Source organism: Lissotriton vulgaris, unplaced genomic scaffold (assembly GCF_964263255.1).
Source record: "Lissotriton vulgaris unplaced genomic scaffold, aLisVul1.2 SCAFFOLD_1408, whole genome shotgun sequence".
NCBI classification, from domain to species: domain Eukaryota; kingdom Metazoa; phylum Chordata; class Amphibia; order Caudata; family Salamandridae; genus Lissotriton; species Lissotriton vulgaris.
Window position 1 is genome coordinate 362946 of NW_028255291.1, and position 19130 is coordinate 382075.

Sequence of the window (19130 nt, forward strand, 5' to 3'; positions counted from 1 at the left end):
ACCCTATTCAAAAAGTTGTATCAAGAATGGCTCTAGCAAGAATACAGGGGTGGATCGAGCAGAAAAGCATACTCTCCCCCATGCAGGCAGGGTTTAGATCAGGCACCAGCACCCTAGATCAGGTGTTCCGACTTACTATGCTGTATTGGAAGGTGGTTTTCTTGGGCGGGGGGGTCATCTATGCCGCCTTTGTTGATCTTAGGTCGACCTTCGACTTGGTCCCTAGGGCAAAACTATGAGAAGCCCTCAGACTTATGGGTCTCCCACTTGAACTTCTAGAACTAGTCAGGCGCTTACATGAGGATAATTTTGCCCAGGTAAGATGGGGGAGACCGGGTCAGGTGACCAACAGCTTCCCAGTCCAACGAGGGGTGCGCCAGGGCTGCGTGTTGGCCCCTACCCTGTTTCTCCTGTTTATCAACCAGGTGGTTGCATTCTTTAGTGATACGCAAACAGACGCACCTATCCTGGGGAGATTAAAATATCCCATGTTAATATTCGCCGACGACACCCTGCTCCTTTCTAAAACCCGGAGCGGGTTACAGGTAGCCCTGAATAGATTTGCTGAGTTTTGTATAAACAATGACCTACAGATCAATGTCGATAAAACCAAATTCATGTTTTTTAACAAAAACAAACCAATTAAAAGTTCGGTTACTTTGAATGGTGCCCCAATTGAACAGGTCAAGGTCACGACATATCTGGGCGTGACTCTTGATCACCAACTTACCTGGAACCCCCAGTTGGAGGTTTTAAAACTTAAATTTGTTCGCCTTACGGGATGCTTCTTGCAGGAACAAAAAAAAAACCTTGACCAAACGCATTATACCAGCGGTAAAAATTTATGAGGCCAAGGCCAATGCTGCTACCCTGTATGGAGCGGACATATGGGATTACAAAGACTTGTCTGCACTAACCACAGCACAGAATAGGTTTCTGCGGAACCTGGTGGGGCTTCCACAATCATCACCAATAAAACCATTGCTTTTAGATCTAGGTTGTAGACCTCTGAACGAGATGGCGCCTTGTTTTGTTCGCCATTTGTGCCTGTTTTTCTGTTATATTTTCTGCCCGTGTTAGCGTTGTGTTCTCCATTTGTGCCTGTATTTTAATCTTTTTCTGCCCGTGTTAGCGTTTTCCTTCCTGTTTGCCCGCCTACCTCGCCGCCCTCCGCCTTCCCTCCCCGCTCCCCGCTACCGCCACCACCACTGACACCGCCCCTTTTTTAGGTTTTGCCTCGCCAAAAAGATGCGCTCTGCGCATCTTTTTTGCGCAGCAAAAACCTAATGAGAACTGTAGTGTGGCTTTGGGTCGGCCCTCGTCATTCATTGGCTGGCTCCATAAATGGAGCCTAGCCATTGGACGAGGGGCCTGTCCGTCAATGCCGGACCAGACACGGGGGCGTTCCCGAGATTCTTTGGCTTTTGGCTACGTCAGCCGAAAGCCTCTTCTCGGGAACGCCCCCGAATCTGGTCCGGGATTGAGGGCACCCGCCGGGAAAGGGCATGAAGGTCAAACCAAGCTGCAGGGAGGTATCGCCGGCAGCCCGTCATCCGAGGAGATGGTTGGCTGCAGGGAAAGTAGGAGGCATGAAGATTATACCGAGTGCAGAGTGGTGCTTCAGAGTGGTGCTTCAGAGTGGAGCGCCAGAGTGGAGCTTCAGAGTGGAGCTTCAGAGTGGAGCTTCAGAGTGCAGAGTGGAGCTTCAGAGTGGAGCTTCAGAGTGGAGCTTCAGAGTGGAGCTTCAGAGTGCAGAGTGGAGCTTCAGAGTGGAGCTTCAGAGTGGAGCTTCAGAGTGGAGCTTCAGAGTGGAGCTTCAGAGTGCAGAGTGGAGCTTCAGAGTGGAGCTTCAGAGTGGAGCTTCAGAGTGGAGCTTCAGAGTGGAGAGTGGAGCTTCAGAGTGGAGCTTCAGAGTGGAGCTTCAAAGTGGAGCTTCAGAGTGGAGCTTCAGAGTGGAGCTTCAGAGTGCAGAGTAGAGCTTCAGAGTGGAGCTTCAGAGTGCAGAGTAGAGCTTCAGAGTGGAGCTTCAGAGTGCAGAGTGGAGCTTCAGTGTGGAGCTTCAGAGTGGAGCTTCAGAGTGGAGCTTCAGAGTGGAGCTTCAGAGTGGAGCTTCAGAGTGGAGCTTCAGAGTGCAGAGTGGAGCTTCAGAGTGGAGCTTCAGAGTGCAGAGTGGAGCTTCAGAGTGGAGCTTCAGAGTGGAGCTTCAGAGCGGAGCTTCAGAGTGCAGAGTGGAGCTTCAGAGTGGAGCTTCAGAGTGGAGCTTCAGAGTGGAGCTTCAGAGTGGAGCTTCAGAGTGGAGCTTCAGAGTGCAGAGTGGAGCTTCAGAGTGGAGCTTCAGAGTGGAGCTTCAGAGTGCAGAGTGGAGCTTCAGAGTGGAGCTTCAGAGTGCAGAGTGGAGCTTCAGAGTGGAGCTTCAGAGTGCAGAGTGGAGCTTCAGAGTGGAGCTTCAGAGTGCAGAGTGGAGCTTCAGAGTGGAGCTTCAGAGTGGAGCTTCAGAGTGGAGCTTCAGAGCGGAGCTTCAGAGCGGAGCTTCAGAGTGCAGAGTGGAGCTTCAGAGTGGAGCTTCAGAGTGGAGCTTCAGAGTGGAGCTTCAGAGTGGAGCTTCAGAGTGGAGCTTCAGAGTGCAGAGTGGAGCTTCAGAGTGGAGCTTCAGAGTGGAGCTTCAGAGTGGAGCTTCAGAGTGGAGCTTCAGAGTGCAGAGTGGAGCTTCAGAGTGGAGCTTCAGAGTGCAGAGTGGAGCTTCAGAGTGGAGCTTCAGAGTGGAGCTTCAGAGTGGAGCTTCAGAGTGGAGCTTCAGAGCGGAGCTTCAGAGTGGAGCTTCAGAGCGGAGCTTCAGAGCGGAGCTTCAGAGCGGAGCTTCAGAGTGGAGCTTCAGAGTGCAGAGTGGAGCTTCAGAGTGGAGCTTCAGAGTGGAGCTTCAGAGCGGAGCTTCAGAGTGCAGAGTGGAGCTTCAGAGTGGAGCTTCAGAGTGGAGCTTCAGAGTGGAGCTTCAGAGTGCAGAGTGGAGCTTCAGAGTGGAGCTTCAGAGTGCAGAGTGGAGCTTCAGAGTGGAGCTTCAGAGTGGAGCTTCAGAGTGCAGAGTGGAGCTTCAGAGTGGAGCTTCAGAGTGGAGCTTCAGAGTGGAGCTTCAGAGTGGAGCTTCAGAGTGGAGCTTCAGAGTGGAGCTTCAGAGTGCAGAGTGGAGCTTCAGAGTGCAGAGTGGAGCTTCAGAGTGGAGCTTCAGAGTGCAGAGTGGAGCTTCAGAGTGGAGCTTCAGAGTGCAGAGTGGAGCTTCAGAGTGGAGCTTCGGAGTGCAGAGTGGAGCTTCAGAGTGCAGCTTCAGAGTGCAGAGTGGAGCTTCAGAGTGGAGCTTCAGAGTGGAGCTTCAGAGTGGAGCTTCAGAGTGCAGAGTGGAGCTTCAGAGTGGAGCTTCAGAGTGGAGCTTCAGAGTGGAGCTTCAGAGTGGAGCTTCAGAGTGGAGCTTCAGAGTGGAGCTTCAGAGTGGAGCTTCAGAGCGCAGAGTGGAGCTTCAGAGTGGAGCTTCAGAGTGGAGCTTCAGAGTGGAGCTTCAGAGCGGAGCATCAGAGCGGAGCTTCAGAGTGGAGCTTCAGAGTGGAGCTTCAGAGTGGAGCTTCAGAGTGCAGAGTGGAGCTTCAGAGTGGAGCTTCAGAGTGCAGAGTGGAGCTTCAGAGTGGAGCTTCAGAGTGGAGCTTCAGAGTGGAGCTTCAGAGCGCAGAGTGGAGCTTCAGAGTGGAGCTTCAGAGTGGAGCTTCAGAGTGGAGCTTCAGAGTGGAGCTTCAGAGTGGAGCTTCAGAGCGGAGCATCAGAGCGGAGCTTCAGAGTGGAGCTTCAGAGTGGAGCTTCAGAGTGGAGCTTCAGAGTGCAGAGTGGAGCTTCAGAGTGGAGCTTCAGAGTGCAGAGTGGAGCTTCAGAGTGGAGCTTCAGAGTGGAGCTTCAGAGTGGAGCTTCAGAGTGCAGAGTGGAGCTTCAGAGTGGAGCTTCAGAGTGGAGCTTCAGAGTGGAGCTTCAGAGTGGAGCTTCAGAGTGGAGCTTCAGAGTGGAGCTTCAGAGTGGAGCTTCAGAGTGGAGCTTCAGAGCGCAGAGTGGAGCTTCAGAGTGGAGCTTCAGAGTGGAGCTTCAGAGTGGAGCTTCAGAGTGGAGCTTCAGAGCGGAGCATCAGAGCGGAGCTTCAGAGTGGAGCTTCAGAGTGGAGCTTCAGAGTGCAGAGTGGAGCTTCAGAGTGGAGCTTCAGAGTGCAGAGTGGAGCTAGTGCAGAGTGGAGCTTCAGAGTGGAGCTTCAGAGTGGAGCTTCAGAGTGGAGCTTCAGAGTGGAGCTTCAGAGTGGAGCTTCAGAGTGGAGCTTCAGAGTGCAGAGTGGAGCTTCAGAGTGGAGCTTCAGAGTGGAGCTTCAGAGCGCAGAGTGGAGCTTCAGAGTGGAGCTTCAGAGTGGAGCTTCAGAGTGGAGCTTCAGAGTGGAGCTTCAGAGTGGAGCTTCAGAGTGCAGAATGGAGCTTCAGAGTGGAGCTTCAGAGTGGAGCTTCAGAGTGCAGAGTGGAGCTTCAGAGTGGAGCTTCAGAGTGGAGCTTCAGAGTGCAGAGTGGAGCTTCAGAGTGGAGCTTCAGAGTGGAGCTTCAGAGTGCAGAGTGGAGCTTCAGAGCGCAGAGTGGAGCTTCAGAGTGGAGCTTCAGAGTGCAGAGTGGAGCTTCAGAGTGGAGCTTCAGAGTGGAGCTTCAGAGTGGAGCTTCAGAGTGGAGCTTCAGAGTAGAGCTTCAGAGTGGAGCTTCAGAGTGCAGAGTGGAGCTTCAGAGTGGAGCTTTAGAGTGGAGCTTCAGAGTGGAGCTTCAGAGTGGAGCTTCAGAGTGCAGAGTGGAGCTTCAGAGTGGAGCTTCAGAGTGGAGCTTCAGAGTGGAGCTTCAGAGTGCAGAGTGGAGCTTCAGAGTGGAGCTTCAGAGTGCAGAGTGGAGCTTCAGAGTGGAGCTTCAGAGTGCAGAGTGGAGCTTCAGAGTGGAGCTTCAGAGTGCAGAGTGGAGCTTCAGAGTGGAGCTTCAGAGTGCAGAGTGGAGCTTCAGAGTGGAGCTTCAGAGTGCAGAGTGGAGCTTCAGAGTGGAGCTTCAGAGTGGAGCTTCAGAGTGGAGCTTCAGAGTGCAGAGTGGAGCTTCAGAGTGCAGAGTGGAGCTTCAGAGTGGAGCTTCAGAGTGGAGCTTCAGAGCGGAGCTTCAGAGTGCAGAGTGGAGCTTCAGAGTGGAGCTTCAGAGTGGAGCTTCAGAGTGGAGCTTCAGAGTGGAGCTTCAGAGTGGAGCTTCAGAGTGGAGCTTCAGAGTGCAGAGTGGAGCTTCAGAGTGGAGCTTCAGAGTGCAGAGTGGAGCTTCAGAGTGGAGCTTCAGAGTGCAGAGTGGAGCTTCAGAGTGGAGCTTCAGAGTGCAGAGTGGAGCTTCAGAGTGGAGCTTCAGAGTGGAGCTTCAGAGTGCAGAGTGGAGCTTCAGAGTGGAGCTTCAGAGTGGAGCTTCAGAGTGCAGAGTGGAGCTTCAGAGTGGAGCTTCAGAGTGGAGCTTCAGAGTGGAGCTTCAGAGTGGAGCTTCAGAGTGGAGCTTCAGAGTGGAGCTTCAGAGTGGAGCTTCAGAGTGGAGCTTCAGAGTGCAGAGTGGAGCTTCAGAGTGGAGCTTCAGAGTGGAGCTTCAGAGTGGAGCTTCAGAGCGGAGCTTCAGAGCGGAGCTTCAGAGTGGAGCTTCAGAGTGCAGAGTGGAGCTTCAGAGTGGAGCTTCAGAGCGGAGCTTCAGAGTGGAGCTTCAGAGCGGAGCTTCAGAGTGCAGAGTGGAGCTTCAGAGTGGAGCTTCAGAGTGGAGCTTCAGAGTGCAGAGTGGAGCTTCAGAGTGGAGCTTCAGAGTGCAGAGTGGAGCTTCAGAGTGGAGCTTCAGAGTGGAGCTTCAGAGTGGAGCTTCAGAGTGGAGCTTCAGAGTGCAGAGTGGAGCTTCAGAGTGGAGCTTCAGAGTGGAGCTTCAGAGTGGAGCTTCAGAGCGGAGCTTCAGAGTGCAGAGTGGAGCTTCAGAGTGGAGCTTCAGAGTGGAGCTTCAGAGTGGAGCTTCAGAGTGGAGCTTCAGAGTGCAAAGTGGAGCTTCAGAGTGGAGCTTCAGAGTGCAGAGTGGAGCTTCAGAGTGGAGCTTCAGAGTGCAGAGTGGAGCTTCAGAGTGGAGCTTCAGAGCGGAGCTTCAGAGTGGAGCTTCAGAGTGGAGAGCGGAGCTTCAGAGTGGAGCTTCAGAGTGGAGCTTCAGAGTGGAGCTTCAGAGTGGAGCTTCAGAGTGGAGCTTCAGAGCGGAGCTTCAGAGCGGAGCTTCAGAGTGGAGCTTCAGAGTGGAGCTTCAGAGTGGAGCTTCAGAGTGGAGCTTCAGAGTGCAGAGTGGAGCTTCAGAGTGGAGCTTCAGAGCGGAGCTTCAGAGTGGAGCTTCAGAGCGGAGCTTCAGAGTGCAGAGTGGAGCTTCAGAGTGGAGCTTCAGAGTGGAGCTTCAGAGTGGAGCTTCAGAGTGCAGAGTGGAGCTTCAGAGTGGAGCTTCAGAGTGCAGAGTGGAGCTTCAGAGTGGAGCTTCAGAGTGGAGCTTCAGAGTGGAGCTTCAGAGTGGAGCTTCAGAGTGCAGAGTGGAGCTTCAGAGTGGAGCTTCAGAGTGGAGCTTCAGAGTGGAGCTTCAGAGTGGAGCTTCAGAGTGGAGCTTCAGAGTGCAGAGTGGAGCTTCAGAGTGTCAAGAGCAATGCCAATAGCTCTAACTTTAACAAAGGCAAAACCATTGCATTGTAAATGCTTGTTCCTTCTGTTCCCACCCCGCTCCCGCCTCCCAGCTGCTCCGCCCAACCGTGCACTTGGCCTTATATGGCGACCGTGCGACGCAGGTGAGTGTGACCCACTTGTGGGACACCCCCGCGCCGCACGGCCACCAGCTGCTGCGTGTGCCCCAGCGCCTTGCCCTCTGCCTCGCTGCCGGTTGTCTCGGCTGTTGTTTGTTTTGGTTTTTGCCTTGTTTTGTTCGCCATTTGTGCCTGTTTTTCTGTTATATTTTCTGCCCGTGTTAGCGTTGTGTTCTCCATTTGTGCCTGTATTTTAATCTTTTTCTGCCCGTGTTAGCGTTTTCCTTCCTGTTTGCCCGCCTACCTCGCCGCCCTCCGCCTTCCCTCCCCGCTCCCGCCACCACCGCTGACCCCGCCCCTTTTTTCCTTCTGTTCCCACCCCGCTCCCGCCTCCCAGCTGCTCCGCCCACCCGCGCACTTGGCCTTATATGGCGACCGTGCGACGCAGGTGAGTGTGACCCACTTGTGGGACACCCCCGCGCCGCACGGCCACCAGCTGCTGCGTGTGCCCCAGCGCCTTGCCCTCTGCCTCGCTGCCTGCCTCACTGCCGGTTGTCTCGGCTGTTGTTTGTTTTGGTTTTTGTCTTGTTTTGTTCGCCATTTGTGCCTGTTTTTCTGTTATATTTTCTGCCCGTGTTAGCGTTGTGTTCTCCATTTGTGCCTGTATTTTAATCTTTTTCTGCCCGTGTTAGCATTTTCCTTCCTGTTTGCCCGCCTACCTCGCCGCCCTCCGCCTTCCCTCCCCGCTCCCCGCTCCCGCCACCACCGCTGACCCCGCCCCTTTTTTCCTTCTGTTCCCACCCCGCTCCCGCCTCCCAGCTGCTCCGCCCACCCGCGCACTTCGCCTTATATGGCGACCGTGTGAACGCGCAGCGGTCACGCGCAGCGGGCGCGCCGATTGTGCGCCGAAGGCGCGCCAAAGGTAAGCCCGTCTACGCCCGTCCGCGCCTGGACCGCGCCCAGTGCCAGGACCCCTGGCCCACAAGGACCCCGACCGACCCGCCTGACGTACACCGCCACCACCCTCACCGCACTCAACACCGGCCGAGTCCCGGGATGCTGCCGAGCCACCCCACGACGCACCCACGGACCCTTCAGCTGCAACACCTGCAAGTTCACCTGCATCAGGACCTGCCCGACACCAGCACCCGCCAATCCGAGCACCAACAGCAACCACCTCAAGTGCATCCTGCTCAACACCCGCTCCGTCCACAGACACGCCATCGAACTCTGGAACCTCCTCGACACCACAGCCCCTGACGTTGCCTTCATCACGGAGACCTGGATGAACGCCTCCTCAGCGCCCGACATCGCCATCGCCATCCCAGAAGGATACAAGATCACCCGGAAGGACCGCAACACCAACTAGGTGGGAGGAGGCATCGCTATCATCCACAAGAACACCATCCGCATCACGACCAGCACCGACAACACCCCACCCTCCGCCGAACACATGCACTTCCAGATCCACACCGACCCGAAGACCACCCTCAGAGGCACCCTGATCTACCGACCTCCGGGACCACGCACTCAATTCAGCGAGGACATCGCCGACTTCGTCAGCCCGCACGCCCTCCCCTCCGCTGCCTACATCCTCCTGGGGGACTTCAACTTCCACCTGGAGAACAACAACGACTGCAACACCAGCTCCCTGCTCGACAACCTCGCCAACCTTGGACTCAAGCAGCTGGTGTCCACCCCCACCCACCTCGCCGGACACACACTCGACGCCATCTTCTCATCCAGCAAAGACATCGCCTTCAGCCACGCCACAGAACTCCACTGGACGGATCACAGATGCATCCACTTCACCTTCAGAAGAACGACGACCCACCACCACCAGCAACAGGTTGCCCGAAGAAGCTGGAACAAGATCACAGCCGACCAGCTCGCCGCCTCCCTGAGCCAGCACCCTCCGGCCAGCTCAGCGAACCCCAGCCAGGCCGCCGACAACCTCACGAAGTGGATCAGCAACTGCGCAGACTAACTCGCTCCACTAAGGACCCCACCCAGCAGACCCGGCAGTAAGAGAGCCCCATGGTTCACAGACGAACTCAAGAGCTCCAAGAAGAACTGCCGAGCCCTCGAGAAAGCCTGGAGAAGAGAACCCACGCCGGACAACAGGACCACCCTCAAGCTCGCCACCCGGAAACACCACCAACTGATCCGCATCGCCAAGAAAACGGCTTTCAAAAACCGACTAGACAACAACGCACACAACTGCAAGGAACTCTTCAACATCGTGAAAGAGCTCTCCAACCCCAACGCCGGAAACAACGACATCACCCCTTCGCAAGACCTCTGCAACTCCCTCGCTTCATACTTCCACAACAAGATCGCGGACATACACGACAGCTTCAGCACTCTACCGACGCACGCCACGACCGCAGGACCTCCACCCACCACCACCCTCCGCGCCTGGACCCCGGTCAACACCGAAGACACCATCCACACGATGAACTCCGTACACTCCGGATCCCCAACCGACCCCTGCCCTCACCACGTCTTCAACAAAGCCGACGCTGTCATCGCACCCCACCTGCAGGATATCATCAACACCTCATTCGACACCGCCACCTTCCCCGAGAGCTGGAAGCACGCCGAACTCAGCGTTCTACTGAAGAAACCTACAGCAGACCCCACCGAACTCAAGAATTACCGCCCCATCTCGCTCCTCCCGTTTCCAGCCAAAGTCATCGAGAAGACCGTCAACAAACAGCTGGCCACCTTCCTCGAGACGAATGGATCCCTCGACCCATCGCAGTCCGGTTTCCGTGCCAACCACAGCACCGAGACCGCCCTCATCGCCGCCACCGACGACATCCGAGCCCTGATGGACAACGGGGAAACAGCGGCCCTCATCCTCCTGGACCTCTCCGCGGCTTTCGACACGGTCTGCCACCGCACCCTAGTGCAGCGCCTCAGCAACGTCGGAGTCCAGGAGAAGGCGCTGGAATGGATCGTCTCCTTTCTCGACGGAAGAACACAAAGAGTCCGCCTACCACCGTACAAATCAGAGGCCACCAAAGTCATCTGCGGCGTCCCTCAAGGATCCTCACTGAGCCCGACTCTCTTCAACGTCTACATGAGCCCCCTCGCGGCCATCGCACGCCAACACAACCTCAACATAATCTCCTACGCCGACGACACCCAGCTGATCCTCTCCCTGACCAACGACCCCGCCACCGCCAGAGCCAACCTGCACGAAGGGATGAGAGAGGTAGCCGAGTGGATGACGACGAGCCGCCTGAAGCTGAACACAGATAAGACGGAGGTCCTCATCCTGGGCTCCTCGCCCTCCGCCTGGGACAACTCCTGGTGGCCCCCCGCCCTGGGCACCGCACCCAAACCGACGGACCACGCACGCAACCTGGGTTTCATCTTGGACTCCTCCCTCTCCATGACCAGGCAAGTCAACGCCGTCTCCTCGTCATGCTTCACCATCCTGCGCATGCTGCGGAAGATCTTCTGGTGGATCCCCACAGAGACCAGGAAGACCGTCACCCAGGCCCTCGTCACCAGCCGACTGGACTACGGCAACGCACTCTATGCCGGAACCACCGCCAAGATCCAGAAGAGGCTCCAGCGCATCCAGAACGCCTCAGCCAGACTCATCCTCGACATCCCACGACACAGTCACATCTCCGGACACCTAAGAGACCTGCACTGGCTCCCGGTCAACAAGAGAATCACCTTCCGCCTCCTTACCCACGCACACAAAGCTCTCCACGACCAAGGCCCGAGCTACCGCAACAACCGAATCAACTTCTACGCTCCCAAACGCCAACTCCGATCCGCCAGCCACGCCCTCGCCGCCGTCCCACGCATCCGCAGAGCCACTACAGGAGGAAGGTCCTTCTCCTACCTGTCCGCCAAGACCTGGAACTCCCTCCCGGCCGACCTGCGCCTGACCCAAGACCACCTCTCCTTCAGGAAGAAGCTCAAGACCTGGCTGTTCGAGCAGTAGCGGCTCCCCCCCCCCCCCTAAGCGCCTCGAGACCCTACGGGTAGGCAGCGCGCTCTATAAATGTCTTTGATTGATTGATTGATTATCGTCTCGTAGCACTCTGGCGTCACCTTTGGACGACCCCAGAGCTTAGTCTTTTCGCTCATGAATTGGGCGAGGTCAAATCATTGTGGGGTGCTCACAAAATCCCATGGCTCCGGGAAGTAAAACAAATATTGTATTCAATGGGCCTCCCCGAATTATGGTTACATCCTGAATGCTCTAGGTTCCCATCCAAACAAGAGTTTAAAGATCAGTTCTGGGCTGCAAAGAAATCTGCACTGGTCACTCTTTCTTCAGACAACAGCTTAACAGGACTTTTTTTTAACACATAAGGTAACACCGTCCCTTGAGCCCTATTGGGACTTGATCGGCAAAACCCTAGACCGTAAGCTGTATCATCAGTTTCGGGTGGGCACTTTGCCGACCAACTCCTTTACTGCAAAGTGGGCGAAGAAAACAAGTAATAAATGTTTTTTTTGTCCTGACCAGGTAGAAAGTATTGGTCATCTGTTTTTCGCATGCCCAGCATATCGATCGCCTCGATTGAAATGGTTGAAACCTATTTGCAAAACCTTGAATTGTGGGGGAAATCGTGAAGCCCTGTTGAAATTACGTGATATACGAATTGAAATGTCTGTGATCTGTGTAACCAAATTTTTGGGGTGGGTGTGGCTGATTCGTGCAAAAAAATCGAAAACCCTTTTAAATTAATTATTATGAAATGATTGTATGTTGATTATGAAACATTCTGTTTTTTAAATTTTGGGGGCTTGTTTGTAGATGTTTTTTAAATATTATATTATGTATGTCCTTGCATCTTGGAAATGCTGGGCTCGGCTACAGTTAGAGTGGGGACAGGGGGAGCAGGGTTTGGGGGAGAGCAGGGTGTGAGTCCTTGCATCTAGGAAATGCTGGGCTCAGCTACACGTAGAGTGGGGACAGGGGGAGCAGGGTTTGGGGGAGAGCAGGGTGTGAGTCCTTGCATCTTGGAAATGGTGGGCTCAGCTACGGGTAGAGTGGGGATAGGGGGAGCAGGGTTTGGGGGAGAGCAGGGTGTGAGTCCTGGCATCTTGGAAATGCTGGGCTCAGCTACAGGTAGAGTGGGGACAGGGGGAGCAGGGTTTGGGGGAGAGCAGGGTGTGAGTCCTTGCAGCTTGGAAATGCTGGGCTCAGCTACAGGTGGAGTGGGGACAGGGGGAGCAGGGTTCGGGGGAGAGCAGGGTGTGAGTCCTTGCATCTTGGAAATGGTGGGCTCAGCTACAGGTAGAGTGGGGACAGGGGGGCAAGGTTTGGGGGAGAGCAGGGTGTGAGCCCTTGCATCTTGGAAATGCTGGGCTCAGCTACAGGTAGAGTGGGGACAGGGGGAGCAGGGTTCGGGGGAGAGCAGGGTGTGAGTCCTTGCATCTTGGAAATGCTGGGCTCAGCTACAGGTGGAGTGGGGACAGGGGGAGCAGTAATAACAATTACAGCGCCTGTTGCGGTGCCTCAGCATTAGGCTTGCCTAATCAATCCCTGGAGGTGCTGCTGTCGCGTTAGCGTGTTTGGTACTGACTTTGGGTGTTGATTCTATGTTATAAGATACGTTGCTGAGACCCAAGCACATCTGTGCTGCTGGCTGCATTGGAAAGTATCCACTTTGGGGTAATGATTTAGTTCGTTTTGGCCGAGAGAGTAGTCATAGTTTTTATAAATAACTACACTTCCTGGCTGCCGACTCAGCTGTGACCCACCAATGTCACTAGTATGTATGACTAAGCCTTGCTTAGTCATGCATACTAGTGACATGCAAATAGAAGTGATGCAACATGTTTAGGTGCCATTCAAATAGAACAGAAGTATCACAATGTTGCAGTGTGCATTGATAATCTGTAGCATGGGAGCGGATCCATGTTGCTCTTTCTCACCCATGCTCCCTCTTGCTGTCGTTCGTTTGAATGCTCCTTCCGATCCCACAGTATTCCTCTCCCTTGAGTGCTGCTCCCCGCCTCCGCCCCCACCTCAGTCCTATGTATTTTAATTACTGCTTTTTAATTTTATACTTCAAATAAAAAATTCGGGGAAAGCGCTTTAAAAACATAGCGATTTACCTATTCCTCTATTAACAAAATGTCACAAAGAGGCTCTTGAGTCACTTTGGAAACATGGTCATGCACAAGGCTCTTGCATAATGACACATATATAAGATCACGTATGCTCTATCACACCTTTATTCCCTCTTTGTGCTGGTGCTGTAAAGAGTACAGCATGATGGATTGGTAGAGCCAATAAGCCTCATAAACAAGACCTATTGCATTTGATTGATTCCCTGACTTGAGAATATAAGGATACTAGTCCCTCCGCCAAGCTAATATAGCAACAGATAAATCATAAAGCACCCGCGTGAAAAAATAGAAAAAACATTGAAAATACTTAAGGCAGGTTCAATTTGAAGATAAGCCCTGACGAAGCCGAAAGGTAGTTAATAACCTCGGCGAAACGCGTTGGTTGGGATTGGATCTACACAAAAAAAGAAATAAAGAAAGAAAATCTTCGTGGAAACTTTTGGATGTCTTTTTGTATGGACTATAGCTAATTTTGGGCTATTATAAGTTGGAGTGCTTCAAACTTTTTGTTAAATTGAATGTGTTTAATCGTTGGATTACACAGTGAGGAGTTGGGTGTTATCCTCCCCTGAACCTTGAAGCACCCAGTGTCTGCATTCGCGGTCAAGTATTAAAATAGAAGGTGAAATACGTCTAGAGCGCTGGTAATCTCCACCTGCACCCAAAGTTGAATTGATTCCCTGGGGGAATCCAGTGGGGCCCAGTGGGCAAAGGCAGGCTAAGGGAGGAATCAAGTTGTTTTTCTTCTGCCCAACCTGCAACACTACTGAGGGCTGAGATGAGAATTTTGTTGGGGCCTTGCATCCTGTTTGGGCCGGGTTCCATGAGGGACAGAGAGACCCTGGAGTCCACACTGTGATACTCTGCAACTGCACACCATAAATAGCCAGGGAGGAGTCAGGGGCCTAGTCGGCAAAGCCTGGCTATGGCAATATGTTGGTAATTGGCTTTTTTGTCGATCTGTCTGCTAACACATCAATCATTCCAACCAGGCTCTAGCAGCCCAGCTTAGATGTTTTCCTGCCTCAGCCTGTTCTCCTGCCCAACCTTGGTGTATGTCTACCGTATGTGCACAGAACTTTAATACATAACTGCTTCTGAAAAACGTGTTTCATATCATGGTTACTCATTCGTTTAACACTATGATCTGGTGGTTACAAGGGCACACCCGCTTTTTAATTTCTGGTGCTTTGCAGTAGGTTTCAAACCTTGCAAGGGTTTCTTGTTGGTCAAATGGGTGTAATTTCTAATATTATGATTCCCTATATGTTTAATTTCTTGATTTTTGCTCGCGAGAAAGTGTCACTCTTAGTCCTTGAAATGTCACTCACAATTACACTAAAATTATGAAAATGTCACACATAGCAAACCTGCAGAGAATCCCTCCAGGATTATTCAGTCTATTTCTACAAACACAGCAGAAGGTGCAGACAATCTCCTACCTGAGAAGAGACCTGCGCAGATATGTCCAGGTTCTCTCCTCTCCCTGGGGCTGGGGGGGGGGGGGGGGGGGGGGGGCGGGGGCAGATCTGGTGTCTTGGGAGGGGGGGTCTGTGAAGGTCGAAAGATGAAGGTAACTGCTCACCAGACACGGCTCCTTCCTCCTCTGCAGCAGGCTGAACACACCAGGAGAGGCCGGAAGTGATGTCAGCACCGCTGCTGATGTTGTCTCTGCCGCCGCTGACCCGGAAGAGGAAACCCTTCTCCCTTTCATCCAATGTGCAGCTCAGTGGGTTTCATCAGCAGGCGAGGAGCACCCTCTAGTGGCCACTGACGGAACGGCCGCCTCCAGCAGGGAATACATTTCACACAAACAAGCATTTATACCTGTAAAGACCTGGGACTTCAGATGTAAGGCCGTGCAGCAGTATGAGCCACCTGAGGCCTACCAAGCCACTACTCCCAGTGCATTCCTGGGGTGGGAGTGTCTGCCTCTTTGGAGTATTTTCCATGTACTTGTGTTTGGTGCCCTTTTGTAACATGCACACACCACTTTGCCCTTGTAACACACGGTTGCTACCTCTCACATGTTTTTACCTTTGATACTTGCACAAGTGCCACCTTTGCCTACATAACGCTTGTTCTCGTGCCTGAGTGTCTAGCACCTTTTGCAGTATTATACCTCAAATGATACTTTGTTTTCTCTTGTAACTGCACACTTGTCACTTTTTCCTCCTGTGCACTTTTTACTACCTCATGTATTTTTGGCTGCTCACAATTTTTACTGCCTCATGTATTTTGTTTGCTCACAATTGTCACTATTACCTTTACTCCCTCATGTATTTTTGGTTGCTCACAATTTTTACTACCTCATGTATTTTGTTTGCTCACAAATGTCACTATTACCTTATGTAACGTAACATATGCTTTTGTAATCTGTTCTTTTGTAATGTTTCTCATTATGTTTCATTTCTGTTCCTTTTGTGAAGCGCTCTGACACCTTCGGGTAAAGTCTGCGCTATATAAAAATGCATCAATAAATAAATAAAATAAATAAACTCACGTCAATCACAGACCCGTCCAAAGTCAGGCATGGCGGGGCCTCAGAGACAGACAGGGTTGAGAGCGGGAACCCTGGGGAACTGAATCACTACCGACCAGAAGCGCCCGCAAGTCCCGAACCCACTCTACCCCATGACGGAGAACTCGTACAGCGCTTATGCCGTGATGGTGCTCTCATCGATCATCTTCGCCGTGGGCATCATCGGCAACCTGTCCTTCATATGCATTGTGTGGCATAACTAGTCTGGGTGCACTGCTGACGTTGCCCGTTGGGATAGGGAAGAGACAGCAGTCTGAACTCGTCTAGTCGAAGTAAGTGTTACTTAAGTTACATCAGCCCAACGGGCAAAGTGGGCAAAGTGCTAAACGTCAGGCAGAGCCGTGACTGACTTAGAACTGTACAGCCAGTTTATTATTGTACTTTTGAGTCAGTACAGCTGCGGAGCGACACAAGTCTGTCTGATCAACAGAAAAAAATATTTCACAAACAATAGCATCTGGAGGCAGTTACGTGATTGCTGTTTAAACGCTGCCGCCCGGCCCTCTGCATCCAGCCCGCTCCCTCCTCACTTACTCTACTTAGACACTTACACACAGTCACACAGCAGAGGTGCTTTCGACTCCCCCCTCCCCCTTGGCCTCCCACTCGTAAATAACAATCGCATAAACTAACTTTGCCCGTCTGTGATTTAAAGCGTCAGGAAACCCCTCAGCCCACCTGACCAATGTGCAAAAATTCCTTACTTAGCATTTACTTCATGGCAATGTCATTTTTGGAAAAGCCTCATGTTAGCCACAACTTCGTACCTTGACAATTGATGGGCAATTAATTATTACGCAGTTTGCAGAGGCCATAACAGTCTGTGTTTTAGAATAGCGCGGTTGAAATGAAACATCATTCTTTTCTGCACCAATAATAACACTCTCTGTGCAGCTGAAATTGAGATTTGTATAATAGTACAGAGCGCACATTTGCAAAAGTGATTCAGACTAACTGGCCCGTCTATATTTCTTGACGCACTGGCCTCTAAAGCTTCCTTTTTGTCTGCTGCACAGTGTTGACCCACGAGTGAGGTCTTGTCAAGCTAAGCAAGTGTCTCTCAGCTCCATCAAACTTCCTTCTCTTGTGTCTTCTTTGCCGCCATTAGTTTAAAAATGTAGTTATATAAGAAAGAGGTTGTATGTTAGTGACCTTTGATTTCAGTCGTTTCCCAATTTTTCCAAAATATGTTTAGAGCTTCTCATTGTTCAAAATATAGAAATTTCGGATATTTATTTCTTCCAATGCACTTCATTCGATGACTTCTCGTGCTCCGGTACAGAGGGCAGTGTCTGTCCTCTGCGCATGCTCAGCAGTTGATATAGGGTCCGAGGGCAGTGTCTGACCTCCGCGCATGCGTAGCTGTTAATATAAGGCACGAGAGCTGTGTCTGTCCTGCGCGCATGCGCAATGGTTCACCCAACAGACCCACAGTAACCCTCATTCAGGTGCTGCGCAGTGGGATTATAGTGTCAGCATTCCGCACGTGCGCAGTTGTTAATCAATAGACAATCTTCAACCCGCACTCGCGGCCATGTCTGTCCTCAGCGCATGCTCAGGTGGTTCATCCAACTGACCCTCAGTAACCCTCGCTCGGGTGCTACGCAGTGGGAACGAAATGACAGAACTCCGCGCATGCGCAATTGGTAATCACTAGCTAATGTTCAGCCGTGGTCATTCCTCCGCGCATGTGCAGGTGTTAATCAATATGCAAATCCAGGACAGTCTATCCTCAGCGCATGCGCATTTAATGCAACGCCTCTAACCCGAGCTGATAGGTTGTTTGGCACAGGCGCCATTGGCAGGTCACTGGGTGTCCAGGTGGGTCTGGGACAAGGTGTCTACGTTTCTAGTTCCTCAGGGGGCCCCATGGCGGGTGTTTCAAGAGTGGATACAGTTAAACGGAATTTCAAAGCACCGGGCTTCTTGTTCGAGGTATAGTTGAGTGCATTCGGTCTTCTCATTTTTCTGCTCAATGTAACAAAATGTTTACAATAGGAACTGATTCTAGTGTTATTTCTTACAGCTCGATGTTTCCACAAAGCAAATGGTGCAAGCACATTAGTTGTGAAGTGTTCACAGCTCTGGGGCCTATTTCCTTTAAGTGCTTAACTCTACAAGATGCTTACACTGCATAGTTATCAACATTATTTAGATTCTAATGGGAGAACTGTGAAAAGTAGTACATTCTACCTGGTCTTTTCTCATTGGTGCATTGCCCCAACCCCCAGAAAGATGTGTGTTCACGCCCTTGGATTTGTAAGCGCTGGACATGTGTATTGACGGCCATTTGCACATTTGAGTCTAAATGACCAACCTGTGGCCTGCTGAGTTATGTGCCACCGTCTTTGTTTTATCAAAAATATATGTATTGCTTTAGCACGAAAATGCAAAAGGTGCACATGGAAAAGAGTTTGTTTTAAAAAGGTCGATATTGCTCATGCTAAATTAAACTAGCATTTGCAATGCAATAGTTCTTGCATTTACCAGAGTTTTGTAAATGCGACACCTATTGCATTGCAAATGCCTGTTTGTAAAAACGCCCATGCAGCGCATTAACTTTAATGTTGGCCGGGCCCCTTTTCTCAGACGAGCCGTCTCCAAAGAAAGGGGTGGGTCGCCATTAAAGTGAAAGATCAGTATGGGGTGCTTTTACAAAACAATCATTTGCAATACAATAGGTCTCACATTTACAAGAGTTTGAGCTATTGACATTACAAATAACAATGCCTTTTATTTATTTATTTTTTATTTTTTATTTTTTTATTTTTTTTTCCAAAACCAGTTTATTTCTAGAGCGTAAAACAAAGTGTAGCAAGGGGCAGCAGGTAAGGGGCACAGAGAAAAGGAAAGGAAACTGGAGTCTAGTCCCGCTCAGCGAGAGCTACCAAGTGCACGTCGATCTCCGTTTCTGTGAGGATCCTGAATTTAGGGTTTTCCACGGTTACCACGCCCACCTCCAGCTCTGAGGGCTTGAAGTCGATGGACAGCACTGTGGACAAGCAGGTGATTGCAGTCTCCACGGTCTGCTCGAAGCTCCAGTCGTATTTCTTCTTCACTTTCTTCTCCAAGAAGCTGGTGGCCTCGGTTTGTTTTACGCCGGTGGCAGTGGCTTTGAAACCACAGTAGTATCCGGCGGGGTCACACTTGTACACCTGGGCCCCGTGCTCCTCGTCCACTCCTATGAGAATCATACAGCAGCCGAGAGGCCTCATCTCCGCGTTCTGCGTGTACACCTGCGAGATGTCGGCCATCCTCTTGCACAGCATGTCCACTGGGATCTCATAGCCGTATTTGTACTTCCAGTTGGCGGCTTCGTAGCGCGCTCTCTGCACCTGCGAGCGACTGTCATCCCCGTCATCACACAGCCGATGTTCTCCGTGATGCGGAAGAGGTGGCTGACCGTGCTGTAATCCAGCAACTTGTCCGGCACCTTCTTCTGTGTGACCAGCACCGCACAGTCCTTGCCCCGCACAGCCACGGACGTCAGGCCGCCCTGATTAATAGCCTTGAAGGCATACTCCACTTGGTAGAGCCGGCCCTCCGGGCTGAAGATGGTGATGTGCCGGTCAAAGCCGGCGCTGGAGCCGGGGGACATGATGCAGCGATTACAGGAGCGGGGACTGCTTAAGAAGACAGCCGGAAGCACAACAAGACTCTTCCG

The 19130-nt window shown here is 52.1% G+C and overlaps 1 long non-coding RNA gene and 1 pseudogene across 2 annotated transcripts in view; one reads left to right on the top strand and one right to left on the bottom strand.

Annotated features, from left to right (window-relative positions):
* The first annotated feature begins 17311 nt into the window (after positions 1-17311).
* LOC147659176 (uncharacterized) overlaps positions 17312-19130 on the top strand; it is an 86530-nt gene continuing 84711 nt past the window's right edge. For both annotated transcript variants that reach the window (XR_015307302.1, XR_015307303.1), the window contains exon 1: positions 17312-17401. This is a non-coding gene — a long non-coding RNA (uncharacterized LOC147659176). The remainder of the gene's footprint in view (positions 17402-19130) is intronic.
* Positions 18226-19122, bottom strand: LOC147659177 (proteasome subunit alpha type-6 pseudogene; annotated as a pseudogene).